At 37.4% G+C, this 22,337-nt stretch overlaps 1 protein-coding gene and 2 non-coding genes across 3 annotated transcripts in view; 1 reads left to right on the plus strand and 2 right to left on the minus strand.

Annotated features, from left to right (window-relative positions):
- Positions 1–22,337, minus strand: part of LOC114877797 (mannosyl-oligosaccharide 1,2-alpha-mannosidase IA) — a 369,440-nt gene that overhangs the window by 253,101 nt on the left and 94,002 nt on the right. The gene's annotated exons all lie outside the window — the stretch shown is intronic.
- On the plus strand, positions 14,231–14,312 carry Trnas-aga. The gene has a single exon. It is a non-coding gene; the product is annotated as a tRNA-Ser (tRNA).
- Positions 14,907–15,120, minus strand: LOC114877811. The gene has a single exon (XR_003789634.1). It is a non-coding gene; the product is annotated as a small nucleolar RNA U3 (small nucleolar RNA).

The following is a 22,337-nucleotide window of genomic DNA, read 5'->3' on the forward strand; positions in this document are numbered from 1 at the left end:
TTTTGTGATTGAGAGCAAGTAGTATTAACATTACATTTGAGATCCCAAATGGAAAATTGGAATTTGAAAATATGTATCATCAAATTGAATAGAATTTTCTTGTAGCAGCATATTTGAAAGAATTACAGGTCAATGATATTGAAACAAAGAACATTAAAACGTCAATTTTCGTAGCGACAATTTTCAGTGAAAATGCTTCGAACGGTATCAAGCTTACTGCCATTCGTATTCAGCTGCAAACGGCAAGTTTGTAAATTTCCAAGGAAACGACAGCTGCTTAAGCCAGGGCCCTCGGTCGTTGCGTAAACGGCTGACGGTAAACACTGAATTCGCCAAGTCTAGCAGCCGGTATTCCATAAAATTATTATAACGAAGGGGTTCACGAGGTGCGAGCGTGCCTTCAGGATCGTTTAGAAACTACTTCGTTTTCATGGGCTGATAGCGAGTACGGAATCTGAAGTTGCCCCCTCCCATTGCGTCGACATCATTCCGCGGGGTAGAATGGGTTAGTCTTTACAAGATTACGTGTTCGTGATAATGGAACGGCTAAAACTACTCCGCCACTTTGGTACAATATCAAAACATGCGTATAATAACCGGCTACGGTATCCTTTCCACTCGACCAGACTTCGTTACGATCTTCCAACGATCCGACAGATCCTATTAACGATTTCCTTATTACGATCTCATTAACACCTATGATTACAACAATGTTCAATTTAGAAGAGTTTATACAAACGTGTGAAATATAAGAGTAAGAGTAGATGGTTTTCCGTTGTCTCATTGAATTTACGAGCAAATTATGCCGTGATACAGTTGGAAAACACGGAATAACGCTAATTAAATTGGTAACTGAGGAGTTCTAATTAACAGGAATTAAAAAGAAACAATGGTAGATAACGAAAACAACGGGGTAAAGGAGATTCCGCTCGCTCATTGCTGGCGAGATAAGAAAATTATTATATACGGTGGATTAATCCCTGAACAGCGGAATCTGGGTCAATCGAGACCCAAATTTACAAAACGTATACAAGGATATTGACCTGTAAATGAAAGAATTTCATATATTGGAAGAATAATTTTTAAAAGAATAATGTAAAATCTAGAAAATGAGAACAATATGAAATACGAATTCACATTATAATTGGGGCTCTCTTCATGGTCCACCGTCCGAGGGCTAACAGAATTCGTAATAATGAAACTTGAAAAAAATGTAAATGGTTTAAAATCACGTTAATGAATAGACGGTGGTAATTTTTAACGTACATCCCAGGTGATTGTTCTCTAATTATCATATTATAACATTGGTTCAAAAGTATTTTAATTAGTCCTGTCTAAATTTCAATGTTAACTCGTTAATTTTCGTTTCAGTTTTTAATTATGAAATTCTTGATGAGAAGCTTCTTTTTCTAACTTGCACGTATGAAATTCAAATTCGCGGTACGAGGTGCAGGATGCAACAACTTTCTAGACGTTTTCTCGGCACGCGGCTAACAAAGTTGGGCTCGGTGGCTGGTCGAAGTTCGATTAAATCGGGAATCGAGTCGAAATCGAGGCGAGACGGATCGAGAGACGAGCGTAATTGGCCCTCCTCGCTCCCTTGTGCCGTCGATTCTTGCCCTGGCTACCACGGCCCTTCACGTGGCCCGGCCAGTCGTTAATCTTTCCCCAGATATACTTGATCATTGCACGCCTCACTACGTCTTCGTTTACGTCGAAAGGGATCGAGTGCCGACAATTTCCCGTTTCCACTCTGCCATTTCTGCGTTCCGCGCCCCCTTAACGGGCTAAAGAATGCCCGACACGGATCGGAGAACCGTGAAACGGACGAGATAGAAAGAAGATGGTCACACAGACTTCTTCTTCTACGGTGAAACTTCTCTTTTAACCATCCACGAGGGAAAGAGAAAAAGAATGCAGCCAGATTGCAGAGATGAATTTAGCGATCTATATATTGGAATTTAGGATTAATAATTGATAAATAAATTTTTATTATTGGAAATTATGGGATATTTTAAATAAAAAATTCCAGCTTTAGTAGTTTAGTTATTTTTTATTTCAAAAAATTTTTCCAAATATCTCTTAGAACAAAGGCACGTCTTGGCTTAACGAGAGATGCAGTTGAACTGATTTTCGAAAACTAAATATTGGGTTGCTAAGCGTTCGAAGGAAGACTATTTGTATAGAAATTCTAAGAAAAATTAAGAGATTATTTTTGTTTGTACACCTTTGATAAATCCAACACTTCATAAAGAAACTTACTCGTGGATTTCAAACGATTTATTTGTTGTTTTTTAACCCTTTTCCAGACTTTTTACTACAAGTATTTTGCAGAGAATTTATTTCAAAAATTGTAATATTTTAAAGTGATCCAAAAGGTACAAACATCAAATTAAGCTTGTTGCATTTCCACCCTTGCATCGCTCAGTTTTCATGCAATTTGCATAATGCATGTCTTTAATGCGAGTGAACTGGCGTTTCCGCAGTAAATGGAGCCAGATACTTAAATTTCCTCTCTGATACGTTTCAACTTTGATAAAACGCTTCCTCCTCGATGTATTTGATTGATTTTCCAGTTTCGAACTTCGAATCGAATAAACGAAGTACATTACAAAATGCGGACCTAATTTTGTCCTCTCAATCAGTTCGTTATAAACTGAGATATTTACAGTTTATGGTACACTTCCATTTAGCTTCCGTATGAAATACAGTTTCAAAGGATTTCAAAGTTCTATTTGGAGCAACCTCGGTATTATATTCGAACGATAAAATTATGAAAGCCAGCCGCGTATGATATCGATTGTGTTGCTTTCACAGAGAGGTAAAGGCAAATAATTGCCGGTCATAAAGTGATTTAACTTACCATGAAATTTTATTACCCTTTCTCCCCGCCATCAGAATTAACGATAATACCCGTACGACCAGTAAAACATCCGCGTTACCGCGTTCAAATTAAACCGACCAAACGGATCCTCAGTTCGTTTAATACAATATTATAAAAGCACACGATACAGAAGGAAATTATCCTACTCCATAAATCTACGGGAAATAATAGGATCCCGTTCTCTCGCAGCAAACCTGACACTGTATCAACAAATTCTACCGTTTCACACGATATACCGGGCGCACGAAATGCTGATCTCTTTGGACTTTATAATGCGCGCTCCTCTATCCCTTTGTTTTACTTCCTTATTTTGCATGCACGAGCAAAGATTCGGAGCAGCGTAGCAGCGGAAATTATTCAGTTCGACTATGTATGGAAATTGCCGTTGGCCAAGAACGTCCGTGTACGCAAAACATGCGCCCAGGCTTCTTCCTTTCATGAATTGTATCGCTTTGAATAAGCAATCACGATCAAATGAAACGTTACATTAATGCGGGACGTAATCAAGGATCCATCGCGATAAATGTTTCCTCTCGAAATTTATTTCAATTTCTATGGTAGAGGGTGGTCTAAATAAATTGTATACGTTTTATTTTGAATGACTCGGGATTCTAACTACTCTTTTCGAGCTGTCACAGACTGAAACTGCGAATTCCACAGAAATCAATTAATAGAGTATAAGTATTATTGTAAGAGGGTGCGAGTGGTGCATTGTAACATCAGGACAATTGCCAACAGGGACATCGGCGTTGACTAGAGTCCCGTTGGGTGCCGTCATAAAACATCTGGGACCCTTATGACAGTGAGGATTCGCGAGGACTTGATCGTCCTCACCCACTCGCTAGGGCGATGACGACCAGGCCTCGGAAAGCCGAACACCAGGGTTCTTTTCCGAAAAGAATGGAACGCGGGCCTTCCTTTTAAGGGACGAGAAAGTGCGCCGAGGGCAGTTAAGAACAGAAACCAATAGAATTGACCGCGAGTAGAAAATTTACGAAGCGAAGATCCCAAAGTTGACCATTGGAAGGTTTCCTCAGTGGCAACTCTGTGTTTTTTAAAAAGTGTTTAATTTCCATGCCGAAGGATAGAAAGTCTGTGCCCACTTAAGGGTAGGTGTCCGTATAAGGGTGGGCCGAATCGGACATACCCGCATTCGTCCTGTGACCCTCCGAGGGTCTGAACTATCTCTAAGGACCCAAAGAGGCTAATTGAGGGGTCGTAAATGAACAGTCTGCATAATATCGTTAGAAGATCACTGATGCGTAGCTTATTGATCGTCAAAACTCGTTTATTCAATTTCCTGATGATGGTAATTAATAATTTTAAACGAACAATAGGACACACCCTACTTGCATAGATTCAGGATTTTACCTGGGTTCGTACTTCCGGTACCTGTAACGACTTCGCGCTTCCTCTTCCTCCTTCCATGCGAGTCACTTCCACTTTCAATTTCCTTTTCCAGGATGCCTTCGACCCTCCATCCTTAGCATAGGATATAAAATTCCAACTTTGTAATGTCAGAAAATATTATCAGTTATAATTCGATTAATTGCATTTCTGAGTTACTGTCACAATCAAGATGTTACATCGCACGGAGGAGGAATTTGTTCGGTAATTGTCATCGTCGCGTGGCCTTTTCATCGTGGAACAGAATGCCAGCGTTGTTCACGGATTATACAAGGCGTAATTAACTTCGTTTAATGACCTCGAGTGCTCGACGCGGATTCGAGTTGCACAAAGCGACTCGTCGTCGTTCGCAATGCAACCACAATGACCCTCGTCCTTCTAACTTGGAGATTAAAGCGGCCTTCAAACTCAGCCCGATAATACTATAGAAACCGTGCCCATCGGTTTAATGAGAAACTTCGCCGACCAGTGAAATTCATGAAGATTCTACCTCTATCCGTCGACACTTATCTCGTCGAGAAGAGAAGAATCCAACGGGTCTTTGTATTTCACTATCTTTCAGAGGTTTCGCGTCTTAGAATTTCAAATGGCGAGTTACCGTATCCTCTTTGTCGCGGACGGTTTTGAATACCTATTATTTTCCGCCTACGTCCTGGAATTTTAAATACCGCTAATCGTGACCTGTTTTCCCGTCTTTAACGAGTTCGACCCCTCTATTCTGCCCTCTTGAAGCTCGAGCGGTTTTAGCCGTGCCCGGGTACACAGCCTCTTGTTCGTTATTAAATAGCCTGCCATCATACTTTTCCAAATTGCTTCGTTAAAAATACGTGTTACCGCTTGTTTGCTGTTAGGTGATTTACCGGAAATAATGTTACTCGAATGTTTTCACTCATGAGACTGTATTTGGAACATTTTTGTCATGATAATTGTCCAATTTATCTATTTGAAATTGATCAATAATTTTATGAATTTTATACGGACCATTTATCGTACTAGTAATGATTAATATTCCCTGTGTTTAAAAATAAAACAACCGCATTCTTTTTATTAAATAAAAAACCATGTTGCATATTTGATAAGCTTTAATCCGAGAGAGCTATCACAGAAACTTCATTCGGCTTCCGATTATCGAATTACTATCTCCAAACACGGTGTAGAATCATCCGAACTGTCTCTCGGTATTAAATCAAGCTTCATGCAAAAATATACGAAATCCTGGTTCGTCAACCTCCATTCTGAGAATCGATAAAGATAAAATTTTGATCGAACGTGACAAGCCGGATATACAATGTTGCTGCAGCCGTGAGTCGCGGAGCAGTTTGCAAATGAGCTCGATTTGAATTCGTTCGGTCTCGTTTTAGCGATGGCATTTAACAGGTAATAATCAACAAAAGTCGCGTTTCAAGCTGCAACGATCGAATCTGAACGTGACAGCCGGCGAGGTGGAGAGCAGACGAAAGAAGGCAGCAGTTTGAAAAAGTCGAGCGGAACGAGAAGCAGAGCAGAGAAGCCGGAGAGCCGTCAGATAAGCTAACAAATGTCCCCAATGAATAATAATAAGTAGCCCGGTCCAATTTGTATTGCATTTACATCCAGCGACGTCCTGGACGTAATTTATATGGCTGGCCCCAACCACCGTCGCTCCTACCATCGTTCGCCTTCTTTCGTTTCTTCGTTTCCTCGCCGACTAGATAAGATCAAATTAACCCTGTCCTATAAGCGAGCAGATATTTCTGCACGCGAATCTTTATTCCACTTTCAATTGCACGGACAAAGGATCACTTCGAAGGGGAGGTCGATGGTGTTAAGGCAATTTGCGATAGGTCTATCAAATGAAATAATCAGAATTTTTACACGGAACGTTAACCCCTCGTAAACTTTCACTTATAAAATTATTTCTGAATTGTTATTTGAAATTTAAGTAACTGAGATATTACTATTACTATTACTAATTACTATTTTAGAGAGAACCCATTGGCTGCGTGAAACGTTAAATCCATTGTTCTCCAGAAATTGCCAAATTTGCATATTTCAACCGTACAAATCCCTATGCAATTTGTAATCAATTTATCACCTAAAGACTTAATTACCGTTTCCTAATTTCAAAATTGACTTTTCCCCAAATAACATCGATGCGATACGTTAAAGACACCATAATCGTTTACAAATCACCCGTTTCACACTTTTCAAGTTTACAGTGCCAGCACAATTCTGTCCTGTTGAAATCGAGTTACTCGCTCGCGGATTACCAGCAGGGAAACGTAACATCGTGTACACGTTATCGCGAATAATACCAGCCCGTTTGTCATCGGGTTAAATCAATCTTCGTTAATTAATCGCCGACAGTTCGGACGGTGAATGATTACAAAACGCTGGCAAACTAGCGATGGGACAGCGTACAGGTGACAGGACAAAGACGAGAATTCCCTCGAAAATGTTGATTTCGTTTCAGAAACAGCTCGAGAATGAACGTGTAATTATTTAATGGGAACGACTGGCTTGCCAACTGGAAAGCATTAACACGTTCCCACGGTAAATAATCGTCAAAATGATATTTGAATACCGGCAAACGTTTCCCCTGGTTATAACATTTAGTTTACACAGTCGACAATTTGTTTTCCAGTTTGAAACGATTCTATACCGTTTTCCTAAGTAGTTAATAATTGCAATTTGGAAATAAATAACGTTATAACGTGCATTCATGAAATCCTTTCAAATGGAGAAATATTACCTCCGTTTCACCAATTAAGAAAAATCAACACGTGAAAGGACGACAACTCCGTTCCGGTGGAAACAAATTTAAACGCGGTGTAAAGCGTTTTCCAGGAAAAATTGTTCGTGAAGAACGTTTGCAAAAGAATGAGTATCACCGAGGTAAAGTTTCTTTCGCTCGAACGAACGTTCGAGTGGAAAAACAGCGCGGAAAGAGAGACCGGCGTTTGGGAATGGGAAATACGCGGAAGAAGTCGGTGTTTTGATTACGGTGACAATTTCACGGTGGGATAAAAGTTTCAATGTTTAGCCAGGCTCCGTTGGCTTAATTTTAATAAAAGCGAACGAGCGTAACTGGAAGTTCCACCCTTTTGCCGGAGCCAACCTTTCGCGGTCGGGGAAAAACGAGCACGATTTCCTGGGAACTTTTCGCTACGGGACCTTTTCCTGGTTGGATATTTATTCGAAGTTCGAGTAGAGGATGCAACCAGGCTGCTTGCACAGGCAACCTCAAGGAATCGAGAAATTGGCAAAGCTTTGAAGTCAAGTGGGAACCTGGATCTCGAAGACTTTATTTGCTGGCGTCAACAGGTCGATTTTGTTTCGAGTACGATACAATTTTGTTGATAAATTTATGGCCATGTAACAGTCTTCTTTAGAAATTTTTACTATGATTTCACGAGACAATGCACTCTTTTCCTAAAAAAGTAAGAAATATGGATGGCGGACCATGGAGAGAGTCCAAAGTTACAATTCTAATTTAACTCTGTACTTTATATTATTTTCATTTTCTAAATTTAAAACTGTTCCTTTAAAAATTATTCTTCTGGAAGATGAAACTCTCGTGTTTAAAAATAATACATTTAAATGTGAAACACGATTGACCCAGATGTCGCTGTTAAATAATAAAATATAATTATCTTTCGTAGTCAAAATACTTTTTGTTCCAAATAGAATTATTTATTATGAAATGCATTACATTTTTATTAGAAAAAGAATCAATCAATAATTGTATCCGTCATTCTAAGGATACGTGAAAAGTTACCGATTACTGGAGATTCTTTCTCCTTTTTTATAATTGGAAATAATTACTTACAGTCTGACGGCTCGAGGAATGAAGTTTATAACTTCCTGTTAACCAATAAAGAAGTCCTTACGATAGAATTGAAGCTCGAGAAATGTTTTATCGCTCACCTGTAACAGAAAGAAGTAAAAATAAATATCTGCAGAGAAACTGGAAATCAAAGCATCGCGTTAAAAAGTTAATCCTCCGTTTCAACCGTACCAGTTAATTCCACGAATAAAGGAAACATAGAATGAAATTCGTATAATGAATAAAGCATCACATTTAGCAAGAAATTCCATTAAACATAATTCAATTTAATCCGTATCTCCGCAAAGTTACAGGAGAAAGACAAATGTAATTAAAGCAATTTCCCCTCGACGTTTCCCGACGCATCCTGATATATTTTCCTCGACAATGAGGTTTCTCGTTCCGCCACTTTCTCGGAACGACTAATTAAAAGGTAGCAGGACACCGTATGTAACGGATCCCGAAAGAGGTAGCTGGTATTCTTTCGTCTCGTTGGTGGTCGAAAAGGACATACGCTCGTTTCGTTGCCTGGCCACCGGGATCACGAGATGCCATTGGCTCGTCGAGACGCCCGTTAAAAGATACGCTCGTATCCTTCTACGGCAGAGGATGTACACGCTGGCAGGACGATTTACGAGCAATAAAGTAGCAATAACGATGGCTACATTGGTGTCGCGAGAGGGTATGCTTGCTGCATTGTCCGGCCGCGACATCGAAACGGGATCCTCTGCATGCCGTCAGCGTTGCGCAGCTTCTTCCCCTTCGGGGACAATGCGTTTTATACAGCGACGGATGGCCAAAGCTTTTCCGTACAGGTGTTTACGCTCGAGTTTACGAGCAACCGGCACGCCAGGATCAGACCAGTTACGCGTTTGCTGGAATAATTTTTATCGCGTCCACCAGCTGCCCCCGGGGTTCTGTTTCCAAAGACGACCGCCCGTTTGAATTTTGTCTCAAAGAAAATTATTACAATAGAAAATTATTACGTCTTATTCAATCGATTAAGAATTATCGCTTAATCATTTTGAATCAATAATTTTGTAAGGACAAGAATCGTGGAGATAGGAGTATTTTGTATTAATCTCGTGAAGCTCGTTTGTCAATTTATGCCGTGTGGTTTTTCGAAGACACTAGGTTAAGAAATTTCACGACATCCTGTCTGTCCTCCCCAGGGATCGAAAGAGCAACATGTTTCATGACCACAAGCACTGTCCCTTTATGATGCTGTGTCATAAAACAAGTCGCCAGACAACGGCTCCTTTCGTGTGTTCAATAAACGAGGATGAGTCTGATACAAATCGTTCGGTTGGGAACCTTGTACGAAACTCGTATCTTTGGATTTTTACAACGATCATACTGGACCTCGCAAAAATTTTGTTGAAGAAATTTTTGAATAAGCCGCCCATTCATCAAGAAATCAAAAAATACAGAAATTGATAAAATATAAAAAGTTTAACTATGGGACTAAAATTTTAATAGATTCAAAAAGCTCACTTTCGCCGGTGGACGAAAATAATAATTCAAAATTTATAAAATGAAGTGGAAAAGAGTCTGTTATTAAATTTAAATTGTCTCTGCTCAGTTAAATATTAAATATTCTCCAATAAATTTAAAATATTCAAAAAACTTTCAACACCATTAAATGGGGCTTTTGAAAAACGAAACAAAACCAATTAATACCGTGACACGTTTTAAGTTTCTCAAAATGTTTTTAATATATAAAAATTCGCAATCGTTTATACGAATTTGTGATATCCTTTGATCTTTTCGAGTAGTAAAAACCATTCTCATATTCGCGTTTGACATTTTCACGTTCGTGCTTTTATTTCATACAGCCGCTGTGCGGTCATATTCAATTATCAAAAATAATTTTCAGGCATATACGATTCCCTCGGCAAATATTAAACCAGGTGACCGGAAAGAGAGGCAGAAAAAAAGAGAGATTTCCTGCGGTTCGGGGATTAACTGGTCTTGCATTTGGGGAAAAACCGTGGTTTCTCGTTCAACTACAACGATCCTCTTCACTTTGATAGAATATTCAAATGCGGTGGAAAGGTTTTTACTTGCCTCCAAGAATATCGTTCTTACGAATTCCGGTTAATTCTTCCTGTCGACGTTACTTCTACTTGATCGCGTTATATCGCTTGATTAAAATTACCATACCTAATTCGATACGAGGCTACGTAACACGGTTACAATGTAAGGCAATTACTTTTTCCTGCTAACAATAAGATATTCATTTGCTAACTTACTATTGTATTCTGTCTAAAGAAAAAAGTACGAAATTAAATATTACAGGTGACTGAAATTATTCAGACATTTTTCACAGCTTATTGCAATTATCGTGAATTTGAAATGGAAAGAAAATGACAGTAGTTGAAATATTTTAAACATTTCTGAAGTTCTATTGCAATTATTGTAAATTTGAAATATCAAAAAAAATGTAATTTTAACAGCTGTAGGTTGAAATATTCTTCGTATTGTTGGAATTTGATTGCAATTATTATAAATTGAAAATAACAAGAGAAATACCGAAAGAAATAAGAGAGGATACATGTAGTAAAAAAATTCGCAATCAGGAATCACGCACAACGATAATTACGTGAGGAAACTTTTTGCTAATGGCCCTTCGTAAACACTAATCTGCTCAAAAAGCCGAGTTTCGACCGTCCAACATTTCACGGAGAATGGTAGGAGGGAACAAACGAGGCAAGTATTCAAGGGAACGGGTTAACTAGCGCGTATTTAAGAGCGCAGAGAGGTTTCCCGTGGGACAGAAGTTGCATCGTATCGCAATGACGATAGCCGAAACACGCTCGAACCGTTTCTCCTTGTCCCGTGATGGTAATGGCCCCGGTCGGAATAGTTTCAGAAAAATGGCCCCGACGACTGAACTTAAATAAACCCTGGCACATGCTGCGTCGCGGATAAAACGATTTATTGGCGGCCCGCGACCGGATAACGTTATCCATTTGTTCGTAATTCTAGCGAGGCAGCCGTTTATTCGCCCTTTCTCAAATCGTTCAATGAAACGAGTTTACCCCCTATGTTCTGAAAACGCTGATCATCCGTGAGGAAAGGACTAATTTACGAACTAATTTCAATTTTACGATTTTTAAAAAGAGGACAGCTGATTTAAAGAGCACTGGATTTAACTGGGGACAACGCTTTCTGAGGACGAAAAGGGTGCATTGTTTTTGTAACATCCTTTTGCTTATTTCTGGGGTTGAAAGAAAGGGTTGAACAAGTAGTGAAATTAATCATTCAAATTATTCAATGAATAGTATAAGAAACTTTCATACTGAGGTTAATAATATGGATTAAAGTGAACAATTTTTTAAATCATCGTAATGAACAATTATATGAACTTTTCAATATCAATTTTTATATCAATGGAAGCTGTGATTCTTCTACTTTAAAACAGTTTTTGTTTCATCCCGATACGACTTCCCGTTCCTGAGATATTATCGTTTGAAGCAAGGTACAATTTCCGACCGCTACACTTGGACGTCTGGTGAATGGTCACGTGTATGCTGGTCATTGTCGAACCCCTGAGTCAGCGTTTTTTTTACTATTACTACTAGCGACGCACGCATTTCCGGGAAAAAATGTAGGTCACGCTAATTCCTGGAATCTCGACCGTCATTCATAATCGCTACATTTTAAATGCCACCCTTTGGAGCATCATATCTCGGCAACCAATTGATCGATCGATTTGCAACAAAATGTATTTTAAAGGGCACACTCTCTACTATCTTTTGAATTCATTTGTTGTCAAAATTTCTCATCATTGTTAATAATATTTTAGGTTGTAAATTGATAATATACTAGAGCTGTTTAAACAAAATTCAATTGATTTTCTTAATTTTAATTATACATAGTAAGTTTTGTTTTTAATAGAAATTCTATTTTAAAATTTAATTGGTTAGCAAAATGATCAAAAAATTTAAATAGTAATTGAGTAAAAGTGCATTAAGAATATTCTTTATTCCTTTTTTTGTCACCTATATCCTCAGTATTTTGTAAATCAATCCCAAGGAAGCTCTTTCCTGCACCAGTTTTACAGATGATTCTCAAGATCTCCCTTCTCAATCACCGCGAAACAAATTCCAAGATCCTTTGATACCACCATTTCTAAAGTTGCCAACGAACTGGTAGCACCGTGGTGGCGATCGAAGAAACGTTTAGCTTCGCGATTATTTTAACCACGGCGGGCCACGTTTTAAAGCCACGCGTTACGTCTTAATTACGTCCGTGTCGTCGGCTGCGAATCCTGGAATTCGAAGTCTGTAGCTCGAGGAACCCGGTGAAAAGAATGTGCGCGGATTAAGCGGGGTGAACGTGACTTAAATCCATTGTAACCCCTCGGAACGGCGGTATCGTTTGTAACAGTCACCGTTGCAGTTATACGAGGGAAGGAACGGCACGAAATAGAGACAACGGGAGCATAGGTGAGAAACAGGGTAACAAGAGCGAGACAGAGAAATAAGGTGGAACGGGTTGGAAGACGAAATAGAGAAGCGGAACAGAGCTTTGGTACGATAAGGGACGAAGTCTGCTAAGGATGAAAGAGAGACGGTGAAACCGTTTCGGGAAATAAAAGGGACAAGATGTAACGGGAAGAGGAGTGAATGAGGTGGAAAAAAATAAAAAGATAAAGGGAGTCGTGAACTAAGGAGCGAATCATGTGTTGAAATTCATTCTGATCTAATTTTAGAGAAATTGTTTTTGAAAAGATTAATTCGTGGATTATTGTATTAGAGTATGTAGAAAAAAGCCAAAGTAGACCAGATTTTCCAAATCTCCAAATTCTCAAATTCTCAATTTTCTAAATTTCCAAATTTCCAATCTTTTAAATTTCCAAATTCCCAAATTTTCAATTTTTTAAATTTCTAAATTTCCAAATTCTAAAGTTCTCAAATTCCTACATTCTCAAATTCCAAACTTCCAAAACTCCTATATTTCCAAATATCAAAACTTCAAAATTTCTAAGAGACCTCACCCACTCTAGAAAAATTCCTAATTCCGCCAATTCTAAAATGTGTTAATCTCTACTCCCATAAAATATTAAAAAAACAAAACGCGTGAGAATAACACAGCCATTGTGATATATTATCGTGGAAATCGTCTATTTTATCTGGCAAACGTCTTAAGCCGCGCCTCATTTGCGTGTTGCCACGATCAAGGTATCAGCTTAACACCCCGATGCGTCTGAATTGCTCGATGAGAATGCTTGGGCCATCCTCGAGATGCTAATCCACCGGTACTGTGTTTTAAAATGAAACGAGAATTCGTCGCCGGCAATCGAAACGCGAGAAAAGAGGTGGATAGAAGAGATCCCGTGAATATTTAATACGCGATACTGGTCCTACTTTTCGGTATGAGAAAAAGGAGATAAAGGTGAATGTAACGGGCTATGAAGAATAAGATATCTTTTATGAGGTGAGAATATTTCTCGCTTTTTGGAATGGGTCATTCGTGCGAGCAGGTGTAATCGTGAAATGGAAATATTCCTTGGAAAGTCTACTATGCAATTTCTTCGTTAAATTCAAAATTATTAAACTCTGCTAAATAATAGAATATCAAACTAAAGTATTAAATAAAAAATAAACCTTAATTTACCAAGTCTTATTATTTATATTTAGTCTAGACTGTTTGAATACGATTGATCGTGCAACATCGTTGGTGCATTCACAATTTAACGATTCGCTTCGATAAAACATCCCTTTTGCCTCGCATTGAGAGCGTGTTAATTACCTGCTTTTAGTTGTGTGTTTGGTATATACAGAATGATTTTGTTTCCACGGAAATTGATTGTCATCGGGCGACTTTGTAATGCGAAATACGTTAATCGTGTCAACCTGATTTTCACTGAGCAATTCTTTGACGCTCGGTACTAATTAATGCTGATTATGATGGGTCCAAAATATTAAATTAATAAATGCGATCTGGTAGAGTTTACCATATTAACAATTTTCAAATTTAAGCTTTTAGTTTGGTAAGTAATGTTGAAATATTCATTTATGAATATTTATACGGGAAAGTTCTAGTGAAATAATGCAGGATATCTAGTAATATTATAGTTTAGTTACGTTGTTTACAACATTGGTGTAGGTAAGAGAAACTTTCAACAAGCAGTCGTGGCCGAGTGGTTAAGGCGTCTGACTAGAAATCAGATTCCCTCTGGGAGCGTAGGTTCGAGTCCTACCGACTGCGAAAAAGTGGTGGTTTCTTTTTTTATTTAATTTTCAATATCAAATGAATTAATATTAATACCATTCATGGTTATTAAATTTCTTTCATTTGAATAATGCTTACAATAATTTAATTACAATTTATTGCACACCTATACACGGTTTCAAACGAAATTCTAAAAACTCTATTAAATTATTCACAACATTTTTAGGAAGTTACACGAGCAAACGAATATTAATTATATTTCATACGTAATATCTCTATAATAAGCATTTTTTTCTCAGCTGTTTACATTTTTGTGCGAAAATTTTGCACAGCTGCGTTCCTAACAGGCAGAACTGGAAATTTGAATTTTTTATTCAAAATAGGCTCACAAGCTGACCTGCCAGGTAGAATGAACAAGATTTTTACAGAAATTCAAAAAAGAAAAGCTGCAAACTGGAGCAAAATTTAAAAATATTTTTAAAAAACAAAGTTCAAATCAAAAAATAATGAACAGAAATTAATTGAAAATGAAGCTAATTCTTTAAAATTTTCTAATAAAGATATATTCTTAATTGGAAATTGAATTCTTCTATCAACTATAAATTTTGTTTTTTTTATAAATTTTAAACAGCCACTCAGAAAGCCCCATTCCCATCTCCCCCATACTGAGTACAGGAGATGAACGATCATCGATGACTGAGAAACTAAACAAAGTCAGCTTCTCGAGTCTTCCTCACGCTCAGGGAAAGGAGCTATTTCTCCTCATCGTGGTTGCATCAACTTCTGTTTTGAACCAGAAGGGAGACTAACATACTACAGAAATGATCCTGTGAAGTATAGTCTTAAATTTTCAAGCACCATGGTGCAGTATATAAGCCTGTGCTGCACCATTGCTTCTGCGAGAACACGTTTAACTCTGTAGCCATCTATGAGGAGGAACCTAAATCATATTTTCTAGAGTCTAGAGATAATAATGAATTGATCGATAAAGTCTGTCTGGTTTAAAATACTCTAAATTGGAACTTGGCCAATTTTATACAAGATGCTGTTTGAATTTTATAAATTAAATGTTTCAACTTTTTGTAAATAAATACACTTACATGGAACGTTGATAAAATACTTAAGTCTGAAATATGAGTTGCAAACAATAAAAAAATAAAATAATGAATATTTCTGTTTATCATTAAAAAGTGCTCCAATTCAATAAGTACGTGAAATTATAGATTTTTTTAGGTATGCATTAATTAATATTCATTTCTATTCAAAATTGATTTATACGTGTATTCAAAAATATTAATTTGCAGTCTTTTATATTTAAATGTTTGATGTGAAATAAATCGAGTTGCAATAAATTATTTGAATTAAACTTGACTAAATTTTGGCAATAAATTTTCTTCAGAAGAAATATTGATGTTTAAATAGGAAAAAGATGTGAAGCGAAACGAAACGTGTTTGAAAAGTATTGCAGAGAAAAATCCGTATTGGTTTTTAATTAAACGAACGAATCTTTACACTCGCAGTTTAACAATTAATTAACAGTTTTTCCCTTCTATTACTGGCAGCTGCCTTCGCGGAAAAATTTATACGCAAACTTTCAGCTTTCATTATCCACGTAACCTGTATCTAGAGCAACGAAAGTTCAACGATCACGCGGTTAATTTCGTTGCATCCCGCGCGTGCAACAAAATTGGAGTAAACAATTCATCAGAGACCCCGACACGATGGAATTTATTAAAGCATTGTAGTAACGGAATACATGGAAAACGAATGAAGAATTGAATTGAAATTTTTTACGATTCCTCGAATTAAAAACAAATATTAGTAATGGAGAAATTTTATCTATTTCTAAATTTTGTAATATTTAATAATAACAGAAGAGAGCAAAGAGTTGAAGAATTTTTTTTTCAAAAAATTAAACTATATACATTTATAAAATATTTATATGATAAAATTCGTCGACACGATTTTAACGATGTCACACCGAGTCGCTATGATTTCTTTTCTTTCGTCAGCGTCATTTGCACGACAGAGCAGGAAATTAGCCAAGGGACGGTGGATTCGCTGGCGCGTTTTAGTCGTCGAAACGCGGATGAACACGTGGGTGTCCACGAACGACCCACACGATGGGTGGACACGTGTGCCAGACGCGTTGTTTGCTGTGCGCAATAGCCCACAGTAACAGGACAAGGTGGCAGTAAACAATGTGAGCATACATTACATACGAGCACCTACATTCGCCCATTGTATCGCACCCTTGTTTCCCTTTTCTCCATCGTTCACGAATCCTCCTTCCTTTTTTCCACTCCTCTTCTACCTTATTCTTCCTTTACTGCGCCATGATTCTGATTGCTTTGTCAGGAAAATTGTTATTATAAAAGGTTCCAGGCAAAGCGAGCATAATTTATGAAGAAATTAAAACGTACAAATGTAATTAATCGTGGTATTTAATCTCTGGGTCCCCAAAGACTAATTTAGAGCCCTAATTTAATTATAATTTTTTCATTCTCATTTCATTTATTAAATATTGCTGTTAAATGAGCAATTGTTAAACGCTATTCTTGAGAGCAGCAGTCAATTGAAACACTAACAAAAGTTTCATAAAACAATTGTTAAACAATTATGTGATTTTATTATATGCAAATGTAATGTCTCGTACTTTATCCGGCTTATTAGAATTCATGTCAGTAAGAAGCAGGATGGAATAGAAATTCATTATTCATTGTACAATTTCTCGTTCGATTATTACGATCGCGTTACAATCAAATTCAATAGCTTGTAGGTACATAGTGTTACATCGATAGACTTGTCATTGATAAATTGGTGATCACACCAATTATATTCGACCAACGTAATACGTCGTTTGTTACAGACCAATTAGATCGATCTAATTTGCGACACGATATAATAATTAGCCAACGTTTCGGATGCGTGAGATCAATCTCACCATAATTTGAGAATTCAAATTGATCAATCTATTTGATTAATCAAAAATTATTATGGAAGAAAAACGAGATGGTATTATAAAGATAATTAAATAAAAAGTCAAAGGAATTAGATTGAAGTGTAATTGTTGGAAGAAAATGTGGAATTTCGCTAATTAAATACTATTATTAAAGCAGTGAAAATTATTTGATTTCACCACTTTTAAAACCAGATGAAAGGCTTTAATTTTACAAATTACGCGTTCTTCGTTTCTTTCTTTTTCACCTTACGTCTAAAATAATCATTTCCACCCGCATTTCTGCTACTTTTTAATTAATCCAGGACTTCCTTTTGTTCAAACACAATTAAACTTCAACAAAGAATCTCCCATTTTCCCCTTATTTATTTTACATCAGCCTTACTTGTTTGTTTTCAGGCGCTGTTTGAACAAGCGTTGTTAACAGCAACGTTTGTCGAACCTTTCCTCGCGTTTGCTTATCCAACCTCGCCTCGATTCCTGATTTTTGTACTGCTTTCTGATTCCTGTTTCCATCCAATTCTGTCTGTTTCTTTTTCATGCTCTTAAATCACTAGCGATAATGATTTACAAATGATTTCTTTAATTTCACAAAGTTGAAAATAATGGAGAGATTCTACAACCCCATATTGCATACCCTAATATTTTTATTTAATTACTGATTTATTAATATTCTTTATCCACACCGTGTATTAAATGCTTAATTCTCAATGCGCTCAAACAGTATCTATAAATTTCCCTAATTGTGATACAAATTCAAGATAATTTCTACAGCGGAAAGTTACGAAACTGCATGAAAAACATTTCTATAGAAAGGAGAATCCCAAGAACGTCTACAATCTTCACAGTTTAACAAAGTGTAGTTTTTCATTTCGCTGTTTTCTCTAATTCGAGGCTCCAGCATGGAAAGATGGCGTAGCGAAGTTTGAATGGCAGAAGTTTGCCGTTTCAACAGCAAGAAAATTGTCTTGGCATTAATTACGCTACTGCTTGTCGAACTATCTTCTATCCCAAATGAATTGGCTGTTAGAAAATACAATCTCTATTCCGAAACACGTTGCAACCCCTTTTTCGCCGAGTTCGCAATATGCTACGATCGTTTTCAGACAAATTTCAAGCAATATTTTTCCTTCTTTCAATAGTCGTCAAAGGATATAATAAACACGAAAAAATGGAACAAAAATAACTAACAAACTGTTTAATAAAATTTATTTTCCAAGTGAAATCTTTGATTTGCTCTAAAAAGAAAAAATACAAAATTGATGAAAACAAGTGAAGTTAATTAGAAAATCACGTACAAGAGCGTTATCCTGCTGACGTTGTTTCGTTACCTAAACCCAGTGAACCGCTTCGGGTGTAGATTCTATCGCGAATGATTTACTAACATTTTGAGCAAAGATAATGAGGCTGGGACGAAGGAATACGCCGATAGCCAATTTCTTGGATACTCGATACGACGACGTACACGCACCTTACCAAGCAACCGTGCACCCTGAGTAATCTCGTTTTTATCGGCTCTCACAAAATCCTCCAATTAGCGCGCATAACATTATCGTAATTACAGTACCTAACCGCGGCATCATCGATAGGGGTTAATATGCCCCTCGATGTTTCGACGGGTCCTCGTCCTCTCTTGTTCGATCAAATTACATCCCGCGTGCCGTAACGTAACGTGAACGCGCAATTAAAAAATAGGGAATCAGGGAGAAAATATTTTCGTGAAATTGCAAAGTTAAGCACTTTATCACCTGTAATGGTCAGGTGGTCGAGCCACGATGATTGATCTTACCAAATTCAGAGATACGGTCAACTCTCCTCGGTTAATGGAGTATTTGAACAATTTTTTTTTATATATTTTAATGCCTTTTAAATGGAAACTGTGCGTTTGGGTTCTTGGATACCTTTAGTAATCAACCCTCGAACGACGGACCATGGAGAGAGCCCCAATTCTGATTTAATTTCGTATTTCGTATTGCTTTCATTTTCTAAATTGTACACTTTTCTTTTACAATTATTTTTTTACACTTTTAAAGAATCCTTTAGGTTAACTTTAGATTAATATATCCTTGAATATATTTGTAAATGTAGGTCACGATTGAAAGGGTGACGAGAAAATTTTTAATTCAAATTGGGATAGAAGTTTAGAGTATTCGATAAATTCTATCGGAAATTTCACTCAAATTCTCGTGATACACTTGTGAAACACTGATTGAGAACATTAAATTTGTCCTTGTTAATAAAACAAATGAAACGTGCATTATGCCCGAGACAATTGCAGGATTTACAGATCCCGAGAGCGATAAATCTAAACTGCGTTAGCAAACTTGGTAAGAATACATGTTTCACGTAACAAGCGGTACTGAAACACCATTGGGAAAGTGGAAGCTCGCACCTGTATCATTCTGGAGTGACAAGCAGCTTAAGATGTAATAAGACTACGATAACAAGGCGTCGCCTTGGTGAATAGAAGGATCGTACTTGATAACACGGTTTTACAGTTATTCTCGTACGGATACAGGGTGCAGGATCTGAATTAATCCTTTGCTTCTCGCGATACGCACGCAGCGCGTGCAAAAGCTTCGAAACAATAGCTGACGCGTCGTCGCACTTAATTGAAACGTCTTTGGTAAAGGTTCAAGTTAAATTTTACTTTCACCCCTGGCCCTTTGAGTTTATTTTACGTATCTTCGAAAAACAGACGGATTCGTGAATGAATTTACAGAGTTAATTGAATTTCGTACGGGATTTACGAGAAGACTGTGGAAAGAATGAACACTTCATAACGAAGTTCAAATTATTATAACGAATTTAATGAATATTCTGGCTACGTTTCGTATTAATATTCTCGGTTTACATCCCTTCTGTTTTTCGTAATTCTATGGAAATATAATTAGTGAACATTTCAGACTGAAGTACTTTGCCTTTGTGTGCATATGTGAAATAAAGGATTTGGTTTCATTGCTTTTATTCGTCGTATAATAAATAATATTTTTGCTGAAACATTATGGAACGTGATTAAATTCGTTTCATTATTATAAATATATAGAAAGAAAAAAAAGAAATGCACAGAATAAATTCCACTCTTCTCTTATTATTACATTTTATTATTTCCTGGAAATCATTTTTCTTAAGAAGACGAAGTAGCTGTTTCAGCTAAAAAAAATTAAAAAATAATAAATAGTGGATCGTCAATTAAACCTCATTTTTATTTCTGAAGTTTCGGTTCTGAATTAAAGTCCTTCTGTAAAAAGCTTTTATTTATTCGCGTTCCTTACCCGAAGCAGTCACTTTGTCTTTATTTGTATAATTATTCAGTCAAGCAAAGTTAAGAGCTGAGAAAAGTTTATAATTAAAAGAGAAACAACGAAAAGAAATGAAAATTGTCGCATCAGCAAAACGTAAAATTCCACGCGTTGTAATTAATTCAACAAAGTTGCTTAACGGGGGGTAAGTTCGTAAGAAATGTGGTTTACAACCGCTTTAGTCCACGTGCTTTGCCCTACCGTGTCAGGGGTGGAAGCAACTCGGACATAAATTTCAACGGGTCAGAGGCGCAGATGCAAGTCATCGTCGTGGTGGCTTGGCCCGGGACCAAAGCTGATCGCATTACAAAGTGGCCTGGTTAGAGTTAGAAGACAACCTTCTCGAGGGTTTCATTATTTTTGAGAAGATGCCGTCGTCGGACGACGACGTCGAGCACGGAATCTTGAAAGTTTTATCGACAAAATCTCAGGATTCTTCCAGTATCTTCTTTAATCCTTTATTTGGTATATTCAAACTATTTTGTTTATTAAAATTGTATCCCAGTTTTAAAAAGAAATAGTGCGGCAAGAGATTGTTAAGATCTTCCCTGAAAATTTTTAATGGAATTTAATGATAATGTTAAGGTAAATATTTTTGCAATTAAATATAATGTTATTTGTCTTACAATTAATTTATAGAAATTTATTTCTAATTTGAAACAACAGACTGTATATTACATCCTATTCGCTCTCTTAAATTTGGTTCCCATACAAATTATTATAGATTTTATTTCAATTTTTATGACAACGTTCGTTTATAATTTCTCTGTCCCTTGAGTGTCATTATAAACGCCCTTCACTATATTCAACGTTCTGATCACAATTTACAAAATCGAGAAATCATGAAGCAGAAAAAAAAAGAAATAGAATAGAAAATGGAAAAAAATAGCACCTTTCCAGATGGTTCCTGTCGATTTTCGTGAAAACAGCGACGCGTTATTTATTATCGAGGAGGCTGGCTAAAATATGATGCCGTTCCTCTATCTGCCCTGCCTTCTGCCCACTTTTCTACGCTCCTTTTCACTTAGCAAAACGCGCCCTATCGACATGAATAATCACGAGGGCATAAGTATTCTCGAAAGTTCAATTTCCTGTCAGGCCCGATCGGTGATTTATCGCTTGACGCCTGTACACGCGTCGATATTATTTACCGCCCTCTCGATACCGCTGCGCCATCACCCTTTCCCTCAGCGATCCCGATCCGCTGGAAATTCCTGTTCGCGTTCGTGGAAACGCTCGACGCCCTGAGAAATAACCACCGAACGCATTTGTTATTCATGAGACCCCATTGGAGAACGGATCTTCCCTTCGCTTCTCGGTCCGAACCACTTGCCGCGAGTTCTCGGCTTCGTCGATTTGTAAATCGACCGAGGATCGTTTCGTCATCCGATGATCTTTAGTCTCGACGCGTTACACCGATTTGTCAGTTGATCCTGAGAATTTCAACGAATTTCAAATTCCTGTACCACGAGTGCTACAAATTCTTATCAATTAATAGATCGCTACCATCGGTTTGATCGGTAATTACCGGAAGTACGCTTAGAAAAGAAGCAAGGGATGAAAAAAGAACACGATCGGAACAAGTGGCCAATCGCCGGTAAGAAATTCAGATCAATCACCGGTCCGGGTAGGAAGAAGAGAGAAACGAAGCAAAAAGAAGAAAAGGGAGCAGGATGATCCTCAGGGGCGTAGCAATAAATATCCCCGGATCAGAGGGAGCAGCGATCCTTTCGGTGTAGGGCTCGTCGAAAAGGCAATCTTGCTCGTTCGAACAGCTGATGGCATCTTGCTCGCGTACAG

Source organism: Osmia bicornis, chromosome 3, assembly GCF_907164935.1.
Source record: "Osmia bicornis bicornis chromosome 3, iOsmBic2.1, whole genome shotgun sequence".
Classification (NCBI taxonomy): Eukaryota; Metazoa; Arthropoda; class Insecta; order Hymenoptera; family Megachilidae; genus Osmia; species Osmia bicornis.